The sequence below is a fragment of the Hemitrygon akajei genome, chromosome 6 (genome assembly GCF_048418815.1).
Source record: "Hemitrygon akajei chromosome 6, sHemAka1.3, whole genome shotgun sequence".
Taxonomy (NCBI): Eukaryota; Metazoa; Chordata; class Chondrichthyes; order Myliobatiformes; family Dasyatidae; genus Hemitrygon; species Hemitrygon akajei.
The window spans coordinates 119,077,245-119,092,517 of record NC_133129.1 but is presented as its reverse complement, the minus strand read 5'-3'; the positions used below and the strand labels follow the sequence as shown (position 1 = coordinate 119,092,517).

Below are 15,273 nucleotides of genomic sequence, written 5' to 3'. Positions count from 1 at the left end.
TTTAAAAGCTTTCCAATCCTCTGACCTCACTAATTTTTGCTCTAATATATGCCCTGTGAGAGGGAAATTACTTAAAAGGAACTTGTGGGGAACTTAGTCATGCAGGGGGAGTGCACGTGCCTGAGAAAGTGGTTGAGGCAGGTACAATTAAAAGACATGTTGGATAAGTATATGGATAGGAAAGGTTTAAAGGGATACAGGCTAAATGTGGGCAAATGGGACTAGCTTGATGGGCACGTTGGTAGGCCTGTACAAATGGGGCTGAAGGCCCGTTTCATTGCTGCTTTGCTCCAGTGCACAGGATTGCAAGAGGCTGCAGAGGGTTGTGGAACTCAGCTGGCTCCACGGTGAGCGCAACCCTCCCCATCAAGGGCATCGTCAAGAGGCTGTGCTTCAGCTAGGCAGCATCCGTCTCTAAGGACCATCACCATCCAGGGCATCGTCAAGAGGCTGTGCTTCAGCTAGGCAGCATCTGTCTCTATGGACCATCACCATCCAGGGCATCGTCAAGAGGCTGTGCTTCAGCTAGGCAGCATCCGTCTCTAAGGACCATCACCATCCAGGGCATCGTCAAGAGGCTGTGCTTCAGCTAGGCAGCATCTGTCTCTATGGACCATCACCATCCAGGGCATCGTCAAGAGGCTGTGCTTCAGCTAGGCAGCATCCGTCTCTAAGGACCATCACCATCCAGGGCATCGTCAAGAGGCTGTGCTTCAGCTAGGCAGCATCCGTCTCTAAGGACCATCACCATCCAGGGCATCGTCAAGAGGCTGTGCTTCAGCTAGGCAGCATCTGTCTCTATGGACCATCACCATCCAGGGCATCGTCAAGAGGCTGTGCTTCAGCTAGGCAGCATCTGTCTCTAAGGACCATCACCATCCAGGGCATCGTCAAGAGGCTGTGCTTCAGCTAGGCAGCATCCGTCTCTATGGACCATCACCATCCAGGGCATCGTCAAGAGGCTGTGCTTCAGCTAGGCAGCATCCGTCTCTAAGGACCATCACCATCCAGGGCATCGTCAAGAGGCTGTGCTTCAGCTAGGCAGCATCCGTCTCTAAGGACCATCACCATCCAGGGCATCGTCAAGAGGCTGTGCTTCAGCTAGGCAGCATCCGTCTCTAAGGACCATCACCATCCAGGGCATCGTCAAGAGGCTGTGCTTCAGCTAGGCAGCATCCGTCTCTAAGGACCATCACCATCCAGGGCATCGTCAAGAGGCTGTGCTTCAGCTAGGCAGCATCCGTCTCTAAGGACCATCACCATCCAGGGCATCGTCAAGAGGCTGTGCTTCAGCTAGGCAGCATCCGTCTCTAAGGACCATCACCATCCAGGGCATTGTCAAGAGGCTGTGCTTCAGCTAGGCAGCATCCGTCTCTATGGACCATCACCATCCAGGGCATCGTCAAGAGGCTGTGCTTCAGCTAGGCAGCATCCGTCTCTAAGGACCATCACCATCCAGGGCATCGTCAAGAGGCTGTGCTTCAGCTAGGCAGCATCTGTCTCTATGGACCATCACCATCCAGGGCATGCTCTCTTCTTGTTACTACCCATTGAGGAGGAGGTATATGAGCCTGAAAACCCACACTCAACCTTCCAGGACAGCTACTTCCCAACTGAATGGTCTATCATATGGCGGCACTGTTATTAGTATAGTGCTTTACAATACCAACGATTGGAAAATTGGGGTTCAGTTCTGACTGTAGCCTGTAAGGAGTTTGTACATTCACCCTGTGACCGCATAGGTTTCCTCCATTTGCTCTTGTTTCCTCACACATTACCAGCTGGTGGTGTAGTGGCATCAGCGCTGGAATTCGGGGCAAGAGGTCTGGCTGGCTCCCTTGCACACTCTCCATCCGTGCCTCGGTTGAGTGTCGGGCTAGCAACTCGACCTCTTAAAAAAGACCTGGAGAGGGATGGGCTCCGTCAGGCATCAGATGCCCAAGAGACGTCGTACGATGAGCAATTCACCAAAAAGATCAATGCAAAAAGTTTGTCATGACTGCGCCCCAGCTCCACCAGGAGTTAAGGATGCACACACACACCTCCCACATTGTAAAAAGACATATGAATTAGGGGTATGCTATGTTGATGCCAGAAGCATGTTTGGATCTTGTGTGCTGGCCCTGAGCACATTTTCAGGCTCTGTTAGTCATTGGTGCATGTTTCACTCAATGTTTCGATGTACATGTGACAAATAAAGCTGATCTTTAATTTCATGAATTCATTGTTCCTTTTTTGTTGTATTTATCTATTTTGCAGTTTATGACAACTTAATGTCTTTGCAGAATACTGCTGCAGCAAAACAGCGCTTATTATGTCATATGAACAACCTGATTCTAATTCTATGACTCTACGATAAATCCTAGAACAATTATACTGGTCTGGTGGGAGTATATTACAGTCATTATTTCCCCATTTCTCAAGGAATTACAGGAAGTTTTGGCTCAATTAGATGAATGATTTGGCTGTATCATTGTGATTAGTGTTGGTTCAGCAGTGGGGAAGTTGATCTGGGTGCTGAAACTGATGTTGGCTTGTCTACCAGTAAGATTGGAGAATTTTGTGTACAGCCTTGGTGATCTCTCTCCAACAGGTGCCTGCTGCAGGTAGTCCAGGGCTCAGAAGTGCCTGTATATAGAAAAGCAAAGATTCTTGCTGCTTGGTAGACCATGGTTTTTACGCCAGATATGAGACCATTATGTTGATTTTGATCTCCTACCAACATTTAGGGCAGCAATGAAGGTCCTCCATCTCTGGCAATGTTCCTTCAGCATGTCAGTAGCTCACTTTTCATCACGGTCACTTCTGCAAGTTCCAGGCGGAGACTCAGCAATACCATCACACTCCGATGTAGTTGCTGATTCCATCACAATTCCATTTTGCCAGTCAGGGTTGTTCACCTTGAGTTGAACACCACCCCCCTCCCCAAATCTGGAGGACTTAGTCTAGCCTGTACCCTTGGACTTGTTTGGCATGGGTGACCCTAGCAAGAGCCAAAGCACAAAGCCCTGACCCCAACCAGCAGAGCTCTCCAGTTCATTGAGGCATGCAGGCCTCCAAAGCACAACAAGATTGTATGACGATAGACACACGTAGTCAGGGTATAAAGTAATGAAAATTAGCCTTTTAGCAGCAGCAGCAGCATCTGCTTATCTCTCCAGCTTCATCCAGTATTGCCTCTTCATGCTCAGGATTGCCCTCCAGAGGTCTGCGGGTCTCTGGGTTGTCAGTGCTGAACATACTTGAGGCCGTCTGCGCTCTCCAAGTGGAAGTACGGATGGGAGCGGGGTGACTCAGCTGGTGCCCTTGATAGGGGTGTGTGCTGGCTGCTCTGATGTTATAGATAATATGCTGGTAGTGGTTCAGCAGAGGCATCTTCATGCGAGCATGATTCAAGTCCTGTGCGGATGATGGGGGAGTCATTGGGGTGTGCCTGTTCATCTCAACGCTCAAATCCTCCACTGCACTCGGGTGGTACAAAAGCTAAGTTAAGCTGCAGAGGGAGAGAGAGAGAAGCACCTCACAGACATCCTATTCAGACACTCCAATGACCTACCCTTGCCCTGTCTGCAGAACATTCCCTAGACCCTACATGATTCACTGCAGAACCCATGGACCAGGAGTCTTCCATCCCAGGGCACTGCTATAGATGAAAATTACTGGGGGTACTTATGGAAGAAAAGTGACAGTCACATCTCAGTGTTTAACACAATCATTCCTACACTTCTGATCGAAAACCTCCAGAACCTGGGCCTCTGTAACTGTATCCTTGACTTCCTAACCAGAAGACCACAATCTGTGTGGATTGGAAGTAACATCTCCACCTCGCTGACAATCAACATTGGCCCACTACGGGCATGTGTGCTTAGCCCGCTGCTCTACTTTCTCATCATGTGGCTAGGCAGGGCTGTAAATCTATATGTATATAGCCATTGTTGGTAGAATCTCAGATGATGATGAGAGGGTGTACAGGAGCAAGATATACCAGCTGGTTGAGTGGTGTCGCAGCAACAACCTTGCACTCCATGTCAGTAAGACCAAATTGTCAACTTCAGAATGGGTAAGATGAGGGAACCACACCAGACCTCAGAGAGGAAAGAGTGAGCAATTTCAAGTTCCTGGGTGTCAATATCTCTGAGGACCTAACCTGGACCCAACGTATCAGTGCAGCTACAAAGAAGACAAGACTGTGACTATATTTCATTAGGAATTTGAGAGGATTTGGAATGTCACCAAAAACACTCGCAAATTTCTACAGATGTACGGTGGAGAGCATTCTAACTGGCTGCATCACCGTCTGATATGTGGCGGTGGGGGGAGGTGGGGCTACTACATAGGATCAAAGTAAGCTGCAGAGAGATGTAAAGTTAGTCAGCTCCATCATGGGCACTAGTCTCCGTAGTATTTGGGACATCTTCAAGGAGCGGTACCTCAAAAATACGATGTCCCTCATTAAGGACCCCCACCACCCAGGGCGTGCCCTCTTCTCATTGCTACCATCAGGAAGGAGGTACAGAAACTTGAAGGTACACACTCAACAATTCAGGAACAGCTCCTTCCCCTCTGCCATCCTACTTCTGAATGGACTTTGAACCCATGAACACTACCTCACTACTTTTTTATGTCCTTTTTTTGCACTAGTTATTCAAGTTAACTATTTTATGCACATATATACTTACTGTAATTCAGTTTTCTTTTTTTCCCTATTATTATGTACTGCACTGTACTGCTACCGCAAAATTAATACACTTCACGAATATGCCGGTGATGTTAAACCTGATTCTGATGCATTATTTTGCCATCTTGTTGTAGTACCGAAGGTATAGCGAGTCATAGGGAAACAGAGCAGTGAACTATCAGTTTCGTTCGAAGGGTTATGGTACAACGATGAACATCTACAGTACTGGGTGAATTGCTCTGCCCTGCTCGCCTCCCGCCCCTGGAAGTAATACAGCTGTGGAGTGCGCATTTATTAGGTGAACGTCCCTTTCACTGGCGGTATTACGGTACTGGGGCGCGTCTATTGCAGGTAATACGCCGTCGCCGGCCCCGGTTCAGTGCACTGGGCGCTGCTCTCGGCTCAGGGTGTTGCACTGGGACGCCGTGGGCGGCGAGGCAGAGCGGGATCCTGGGTGGCAGCGGGGTGCATGCCAGTGCCCACACTCTCCAGGTGAGTGAGCTCTGCAGCGCGGGGATTTCACATTGTGCAAAGTGCTGCGAAGTTTGGTGATCGCGACCGGGACCGAGTGGGGTTTGACGAGCCTGGTCAGGGCGAGGGTGAATGGCTGGCGGCACTCCCGCTCAGAGAGGAACTGTCGAAAGGAGAGTGGACCGGCTTCGGGACAGAGGGGTAGAGACTCTGATAGGGAGGTGGGAGAGAGTGAGTGATGAAGGGATCCGGGAAGGGAGGGTGGCAGACAAACGGAAAGGGACCAATGGACCACGGACAACTCCGCAATGGAGAGCGACGGACTGTAGAACAGATTGTTAGCTGGAGAGTGAGGGACTTCGAGACAACGAGCGAATGACGCCGGGACAGAGAGTTAGGGATTCCTAAATAACAGCGAGGAACTCCCGGATAACGAATAACATCTCCACGATAGGGAACGATAGATTTCCAAAGAGGAGAAGAGAGATGAACTTCTGCCCAGCGGTTATAGAAGTTTAAAACGTTATGAAGGGCAAAGATATGATAGGTTGTCACAACCTCTTTCCCAGAGCCAGTGAGTCTAAAACGAGACGGCAGAGGTTTCAGGTGAGTGGGTGATTTAAAAATGATCGGAGGGGTAAATTGTCAGGCAGGATGTGAACGAGCTGCCGGAGAAAGTGGTAGAGACGGCTGCAATTACAGTGATGAAAAAAACTTTTGGATAAGTACCCAGAAGGAAAGATTGGACGTGGACCGAATGCGGGTGAATGGGTCCCATTCAGGTAGACGTTGCTGTCGGCGTGATGGAATCGGGCCGACATTCCTAGGACTCTCTGACCCGAATGTGGGGAGTAACCAGCTCCCGGGTGGACAGGGACTGACTGTAGGATGCAAAGTGATACGCACGGTAACGCAGAGGGCAGAGGATCAGTGTACCTTTAGCCCGGGGCGCACAGAAGAGAGTGATGTGTGTCCCGGGCGCCAGAAACCCGTGTGAGCGGGGAACTGTCCCGCCTGACTGAGAACCCCATCCCACCCTCCCGGGTAGAGCGAAGTGTCCCAGGGCTGCTCGGCACCCCGGAGCCCGCCTGGGGAGGATGGGGGGTGGGGGGGGGGGTGAACGGGCTGTTTCCATTGGTGCCTTGGCCCGGAGCTCCCTGCAGAAGTAGGCCGTGTTCCAGGTAGAACACACTGTTCTGACACTCTAAAGACAACAAGTCCGAGGATCCTCGCGGGGCAGCGGTCCCAGGACAACAGCTACAAACTCCCCACGTTACTCTGCAAAATGTTGTAGAGCAACCGGTCCGATCTCACGCAAACTAACACACGCACGGAGAACGATTCGCCCGCTCCCAGCTGAAGATTTAATTCCTGAAAATGAGACAGAGCCTCTGAGGTTGGTGGGGATGCCCGGAGTGGAGTGAGAGGCTGTAAACGTTCGGCGGGATAGGCGGCATCTGTGAGGAGGACTGCGTGCCTGTGGCCGGAGTCCATTGTCTGGTCTGCAGTTCCCTCCACGCACTTCAGAATGAATGAGACACCGACTCGGATGAACCTGCTGGGTTGGGCTTGGCGATATGTCGTGAATGATCAGACTGCGGTTTAGATATAAATGATTGGGGAGGCTTTAAAATCTTGGATTAACCACGATTTCTAAATTAAGGCAAAAGTGAAATGAAGCAATAGTGATGTTATCTGCATGGTGTCATGAGGTAACGGATTTTGATTGACCGTTGGTGAGTTGGAGGTGAAGCCGAATGAACTCTCACACTCTACTCAGCCCTCACAGATGAGGGTGCTAGCTGAGGGCAATGCTCGCTGTAGGTGGTCCCTCTGTGAACTCCCCTACCCTACTAGAAGATGAGGGTGCTAGCTGAGGACAATGCTCGCTGTAGGTGGTCCCTCTGTGAACTCCCCTACCCTACTAGAACTCACTCCCTTCTCCATCCCAACCCCTCGCCTCAGCAGCATGGAATGGGGGGGGGGGCAAAGACAGGTTTGTGTTGGCAGGTGCATTGTTGCTGTATTCAGGGCGATGACAGGGCACTCCAACATTCCAACCCGCAAGAGCGCATATGTCAGGGCTAGTCAAATTACCATCCTCTGGCTGAAAGAATTTTCCTCGATCCTGGCCTAGATCCCTGGGCTACTGTTCTTCAGTCAGAGATAACTCTGTTAAGGAGATTTTTTTTAACTCTCTATGCCTTTATAACTTCATGTTCCTCTGTCAGATCTCTCTCGTAGCCTCCTCCACTGCAAGGTAGACAAATCCTGTCAATCCAGTCTCTCTTCACAACATTCCAACCCAGGTCACATCCTGGTCACTTTCCTCCCCCCACTCTCCAGTGCAATCACATCCTTCCTACTCAATATCGCAGCTGTGGTCCAATTAATGTTTTATATTATGTGTCCCGGCTAATGAAGGCAAGTATCCAGTCTGGCTTCCTCACCGCTTTATCCGCCGCCAGGGATCCTCAGACTTGTCCCCTCTGTCCCTCGGCACTCCCTAGAGCCCCCCCTCTCACTGAGCAGCCACGTTGCTTCACAAGCCGTTCTGTGGATTGAGAGCTGAGAATCTCGTTCAATGAACAGAGGTGTGACAGTGACCGATTGCCTGAACCTTGCCTCTGTGCGGCCCCTCAAACCCCTCCCATACTCTCTGAAATCTAACAGATAACTTGTATGGGCAATCAGCTGTGCAGTTCCAAGCCAGGAAGTCCAGCAATATACAGACTGCACTCACTTAGTTCACTTACCTGTAACATGATGGCCTATGGAGTTTATTATTGCCTGTAGTTATGTATTGATAATATACACTCAGTGGCCTCTTCATTAGGTACCTCGTGTACCTGGTAAAGTGGTCGTGGAGTGTGTGTTTGTGGTCTTCTGCTGCTGTAGCCCATCCTTTTTAAGGACCATTCAGAGGTGCTCCTGCACACTACTGTTTCAATGCATGGCTATTGGAGATTCTGTCAGCTTGAACCAGTCTGACCATTCTCCTGTGGCCTCTCATTAACAAGACATTTTGACCCACAGAACACACACAAAATGCTGGTGGAACACAGCAGGCCAGGCAGCATCTATAAGGAGAAGCACTGTCGACGTTTCGGGTTGAGACCCTTCATCAGGATTAACCGAAAGGAAAGATACTAAGAGATTTGAAAGTAGTGGGGGGAGGGGGAAATGCGAAATGATAGGAGAAGACCGGAGGGGGTGAGACGGAGCTGAGAGCTGGAAACGAGGGCATTAACACTGCATTAACATTGACTTTTCTAACTTCTGTTAATGCCCCTCCTCCCCTTCTTACCCCATTCCTGACATATTTAGTTGTTCTTTTTTTCTCTCTCTCTGCCCATCACTTTGCCTGTTCGCCATCTCCCTCTGGTGCTCCCCACCCCCTTTCTTTCTCCCGAGGCCTCCCGTCCCATGATCCTTTCCCTTCTTCAGCTCTGTATCACTTTCGCCAATCACCTTTCCAGCTCTTAGCTTCATCCCACCCCCTCCGGTCTTCTCCTATCATTTCACATTTCCCCCTCCCCCCACTGCTTTCAAATCTCTTACTATCTTTCCTTTCAGTTAGTCCTGACGAAGGGTCTCGGCCCAAAATGTTGACAATGCTTCTCCCTATCGATGCTGCCTGGCCTGCTGTGTTCCATCAGCATTTTGTGTGTGTTGTTTGAATTTCCAGCATCTACAAATTTCCTCGTGTTGACCCACAGAATTGCTGCTCACGAGATTTTTTTTTCATTTTTTGCTCCATTCTCTGCAAATCCTAGAGGCTGTTGTGTGTGAAAATCCCAGGAGATCAGTAGCTTCTGAGATACTCAAACCACCCTATCTAGCATCAACAATTAATCCATGGTCAAAGTCACTGTGATCACATTTCTTCCTCATTCTGATGTTTGGTCTGAACACCAGCTGAACCCCTTGGCCATGTCTGCATGCTTTTGAGTTGCCATATGATTTGATATTTACATTAATGAGCAGGTGTACAGGGGTACCCAATAAACTGGCCACTAACTGTATGATGTGTTATTGATAATGCTAGTGGCTCTGGTGTCACAACCACGGATTCGGCAGCGCAGCAGATCTGGCAATTGTGCTTGTGAATATACACTTGTCAGCTAATTATTTCATTGTGATAGTATTTAACTCCGTTCATTCCGTTGTAGTATTTGTCGAAACTTGGACATAGCACAGTAACGCTTTGCTGCCTCTTTGCATGCGGCCTTGCCTGAGAAATTGGACTGTCGAGTCAACTGACTCTGAAGACTAGAGATTTGTTTTATTCTTAGTTGTTCTTTTCAGCCGCAGTGTGGGCTTCATTTTCCATTTGAGAGTTTTAGTTAATGGCCCTGTTTGGCCTAGTGTTTTTTGTTTTCTTTTCCCTTTCACACTGTTCGCATTAAAGTCTGTGAAATGTCGACCCGTTTCAGTGTCTCTCACTCCGCACTTGGGCCACGTCAGAAGCTGGTGACATCTGGTTCCAAATCAAACATGAGCTGATGATTGATTCTGACATTTTAATGTTCCACTCAGTGTAGCCATGTCTCCTAAACTGTTGGCTGGTAATTATCTCAACACTGCCTTAGATGTGCACAAGTTGTGTATTTGTGGATCAGTGAGTAGGTGTCAAGATTGCTCCACAAGTGCTAAGTTGTAGTCAGAGGTGCTGTGTTATTCATCCTGTCAGTGAAAGATTAAGTGTGGATACTGGTGCACTTAACCAAGTGGTGAGGAGCACAATGGCGACATTTGGTTATCTCTCAATTGCCTGATCTGAGTCGACCTCATTCCACATTGTTAGTTAAGGTGTTCCAAGTAAAGGTAAGCTATATAAACACTCTAGTGACTTCTAGTGACGAGAACTTGGAATGACACAACCTTTTTACAGTGACAGAATTCAAAAATAGCCAAGATATTAGTTAGTGTATGTGTGGTGCCTTAATATACATAGGGCAGAGTTGTGTTCCTAAGCAACACACACAAAATGCCGGAGCATCTCAGTAGGTCAGGCAGCTTTTATAGAAATGAATAAACAGTTGAGTAAACAGGCCGAGACTATTCTTCGTGACCCTTCTTTAGTCGTAAAGAAGGGTTTCAGCCCAAAACATGAACTGTTTATCCATTTCTACAGATGTTGCCTGGCCTGCTGAGTTCCTCCAGTGTTGCTTTGGTTTTCCAGCATCTGCTGTCTTTCTCATGTTTAAGAGATATGTTCCAGTCCTGTTTATTATTAGCCTTGTAACAGGCTTCTATTTTGTTCAAAATGTCATGAGGTTAGGTGGTAGCGGCCCTTTAGTCCCTGGTACTGGTAGCTGATTTAAGAAGCTCTATGTTAAAAGAAATGAGGTTTAACATTGGGTGGAGTGGTAAGAGAGAGTCAGCACATGAGTGACTGACTAGCTGTCCCAGCGTGGACCATTACAGGTTGACCTTGAGAGCCAATGTCATATTTTTCCACAGGTGTATCCCAAATTGTATTGGTTTCAAAGTCCCTCATACTCCTCCTCCCCCTCCTTTGTTTTATTTGTACTGAACTCATTGCAGGTGAGCAGTATGTGCATCTCACAGAAATATCGGCACTTTGCCAAAAACTAACACCCATTTCTCCTGGAGTCAGTTTTATGGGGACAGGAAACCTGGTCAGCAATGAGATAGTGCAAGCAGAAAAAAATGGCCATGAATATCTACATGGAAAGACCAGTGCCCAAGAATGGAAAAGCCTACAGAAAATAATGCAGTCCAACCCATCACAGGAAAAGCCCTCCCCACCACAGAGCAAATCTATAAGAAGCACTTCCACAAAAAAGCAGTGTACATCATCAAGAACCCCAAACACCAGGCCATGCTCTCTTCTTGCTGCTGCCATCAGGAAGGAGCCTTAACTCCCACACCACTAGGTTCAGGAACAGTTATTACCCTTCAACCATCAGGCTGCTGAACCAGCATGGATAACTTTACTCACCTCAACAAGGAAATGATTCCATAGGTTGTTGTCAGTTTTTCTATGTAGTTTTCCAATGATTCATTAATCTACTATGAACGCTCACAAGAAAATGAGTCTCAGGTTTGTGTATAGTGACATATACATACTTTGAACTTTGAACATCAGTGTTGAGTGAAGAGCCCTGGAAGTTTGCACCTGTAGCTGTTAGACAATGCTAAACCATGTAAAGCAATGTCTGCAAGAAAAGCTTTGCTATTTCGTGTGTCCAGATCAACTGAGAAGCAATTAAAAAGTAAATGGAGTATCCTTCAGAGGGAGAAGTATATGCGGGATTAGTGATCATAACATTGTCCTGCCTAAAATAATTATTGAAAAAAAATCAAAGAATAGTCAAACATATAATAATTATTAACTAAAAGAGGACAGAAAGAAACTGTCCATGTAGGTTGGAATCAAAAGTTGTCAGGTAAAAGTGAAGAGCGAGCTAGGTGTAGAAACTGATGCACTCCAATGAGGATAACAAGAAAGTACAAAATAAGGCATAAAAAGGGCATGTATCAAATATAAGCTCCATTAAAACACTCAAGTTGAATGTAGAAAGTAGAGGTGTGATAAAGAATAAGGAAACTGGACACTAACAGAAAAGGCAAGCCAGTGGGTTTTGAATAAGCATTTAAATTAGTAGTATGTGGTCAATAGTTTATTACTATCACGTGCCGAGATACAATGATTGTCTGTCATCTGGTCGGACCATTGCAAAACATAAATACATTAAAGTAGTACAAGAGGAAAAGGAATAACAGAGTTCAGAATATAATGTTGCAATGACAGAAAATGCAGTGCAGGCGGGCAAATAGATATAAGTGAAGTAAATTGTGAAATCAAGATTTCATCTTTATCATAGGAGAAGTCATTCACAGCTCTTCTAGCAGTGGGATTGCAGCTGTCGTTCAGCCCGGTGGTACATGTTTTTAAGCTGTTGTATCTTCTGCCTGATGAGAAACGGAAGAAGGGAGTTTCGGGGGTGGCTGGCCTCAAGCCCAATCTTCAGCTTTCTCTTGGCCATTCAAGAAGTTGTAAATCTTTACCTCCACAGCCCTCTGTAGCCATGGATTCTACATATTCACTACCCTCTGGCTGAAGATACTCCTCATCTTAATGCGGCATCCCTTTATTCTAAGGCTGTACCCTCAGATCCTAAGCTTTCCTGCTATCAACTCGAGGGGAGATTGAGTTCCATGATAGATAGGGCTGTTGATGCAACTCTCTGCAATGTCTTGTGGTTTTGGGTCGAATGGTTGCCATGCCAAGCTGTAATGCATCTGGATAGAATACTCTGTATGGTGTGTCCATAAAACTTGGTGCAGTTCATAGGGGACATGCCCAATTTCCTTAGGAAGTAGAGGTGCTAGTGTGCTTTCTTGGACATGGTGTCTACATGGTTGGACCAGGACATGCTGTAGGTGATAGTTACATGGAAGCGGTCAGAAGAGGAACCAAAATGGACATAATCTTCTGATGGCAGGGGTGATTAGGGATGGGTTGTCGTGGGAGCAGGGGATTATTGCTAAGGCACAAATTGCTTATGTTGTATCCTTCTTCATGACAGGAAGAATGGTACTGGTTGTGCATAACGGAGGATGTAATTGAGATATTTGTATGTTGGATAAAAACAGATAAAGGAAGGTGCAATAATTAGAAGGTAGTTCATTAAATGGTAGGGTTGGAAGGTCTGAATCTTAGGTTAATGTTCAAAGTTCAAAGTAAGTATATCATCAAAGTACATATTTTGTCACAATATACAAGCCTGAGATTCATTTTCTTGCGGGCAATAACAATAAATACAAGAAACACAATAGAATCAAGAAAGACCACATCCAGAGGACAGACAACAACCAATGTGAAAAACATCAACTGTGCAAATACAAAAATAAAGAGAAGAAAAATAATAATAATAATAATAATAATAATAATAATAATAAATAAGCAATAAATATTGAGAACATGAGATGAAGAGTCCTTGAACGTGAGTCCTTACATTGTGGGAACAGTTCCGTGATGGGGTGAATGAAGTTATTTCCTCTGGTTCAAGAGCTGATGGTTGAGGGGTAATAACTATTCCTGAACCTAGTGGTGTGGGTCCTGAGGCTCCTGTACCTCCTTCCTGGTGGCAGCAGCAAGAAGAGAGCATGTCCTGAACGATGGAGGTCTTTGATGATGGATGCTGCTTTCCTGTGACAGCACTTGATGTAGATGTGCTCAGTGGTGGGGAGGGCTTGACCCATGATGGACTGGGCAGCATTCACTACATTTTGTAGGCTTTTTCATTCAAGGACATTGGCATTTCCATACCAGGCTGTGATGCAACCAGTCAATCTGCTCTCCACCACACACCTATAAAAGTTTGTCAGAGTTTTAGATGACATGCCAAATCTTCACAAACAATAGACAATAGACAGTAGGTGCAGGAGTAGGCCATTTGGCCCTTCTAGCCAGCACAGCCATTCACTGTGATAAGAAAGTAGAAGTGCTGCCATGCTTGCTTCGGTAATGGCATTCATGTGCCAGACCCAGGACAGATCCTGTGAAATGTTAACACTGAGCAAATTAAAGTTGCTGATCCTCTCCTCCTCTGATTCCCTGATGAGGACTGGCTCATGGACCTCTGATTTCCTCCTTCTGAAGTCGATAATAATTCCTTGCCTTACTGACGTTGAGTGAGAGGTGGTTGTCATGACACCACTCAGCCAGATTTTCAGTCTCTAAGTGCACAGCCTCGTGGTGCAGTTGTGCTGATGGTGATTGTGGAGGGGATACTGTTGCCAATCCGGACTGATCAGGGTCTGAGAGTGAGGAATTCCAGGATCTTGTTGTAAAAGGAGGTATTGAGGCCTAGCACCTGAAGCTTTATATTGAATGCCAAGCTGAAGTTAATGAAGAGCATTCTGATCTGTGCATCTTTGCTGTCCAGATGTTTCAGGATTAATTAAAGAGCCATTGAAATGTCATCTACTGTTGATCTGTCGTGACAGTAGGCAAACTGGAGTGGATCCAAATCACTTCTGGCAGGACCTGATATGTTTCATCGCTAACCTCTCAAAACACTTCCTCACAGTGGATGTAAGTGCTACTGGATGATAGTCATTGAGGCAGGTTACCACGTACTTCTTAGGCACCGATATAATCAAAGCCTTATTGGGTACCTTAGACTGCCAAAGTGAGAGGTTAAGGATATTGGTGAGCACTCCAGCCAGTTGATCAACACAAGTCTTTAGTACTTGACCATGTACCCCGAATGGGCTGGATGATTTCTGTGGGTTCACCTTCCTGAAAGGTGCTCTCAAGTTGGCCTCAGAGACTGAAATCACAGGGCCGTTGGGCGCTGTGGAGTTTCTGAAAGTTCTGATGGTCAAAGTGGGCACAATCTTATAGCCACTCCTCTGCCTCCCACAGCCGCCTCTTTGTTGTCCTCATCCCTGGAGCTTTGCTCTTTAGCCTCTGCCTTTTTGCAGGTAGGAGGAGGACTGTGAAGTGCTCAGATTTCCTGAAACCTTGTCCAGGCATGAGACAGTAGCTATTTCTAATTGTAGTGTAGCAGTGGGCTATTGTGTTGGGATCCCCGGTACTGCAGCTGATAAACTGATGTTAATTGGGCTGAGATTTCCTCAAACAAGCTTGATTGAAGTCCCTAACAATGATTACAATGATTTGAAAAGTATTGGGGGGGGGGGGGGGGGGGTTGGCTGTTTCACATTTGCTAATCACAGCATTCAAATCATCAAATGCTTGTTTGCGGAATGTAAACTGTAGTCAGGATCACAGAGAACACTTAATGTGAAATTTAAGATGGAAAATTGTAGTGCCTGGACACAAACTAACTTCTCCATAGATACGAGGCTGATGCCAGAAGACTGGAAGATTGAAATATTACACCAGCGTTTACAAAAAGCGAATGGAATAAATCCAGCAAAAGACACAGGATTCTGTGGGTGCTGGAAAACTTGAGAAACAAATTGCTGGGGAATATCAGAAGATCAGGCAGCATCCTTAGAAGGGAATAATTTCTGGGCCAAGGCCATCAGGACTGTGGATACTATCTAATCTTTGAATATCCCCCAGTATTTTGCATGTGAATTCCAACAAGCACAGATCTCTGAGTAACGACAATGGTGGA

General features: G+C 46.8%; 1 protein-coding gene across 1 annotated transcript in view; it reads left to right on the top strand.

Annotated features, from left to right (window-relative positions):
* The first annotated feature begins 5,018 nt into the window (after positions 1-5,018).
* The window catches only part of LOC140729414 (tumor protein p53-inducible protein 11-like), a 148,792-nt gene continuing 138,537 nt past the window's right edge, over positions 5,019-15,273 (top strand). The window contains exon 1 of the mRNA XM_073049123.1: positions 5,019-5,170. The gene's annotated coding sequence lies outside the window, so the exon portion shown is untranslated. The remainder of the gene's footprint in view (positions 5,171-15,273) is intronic.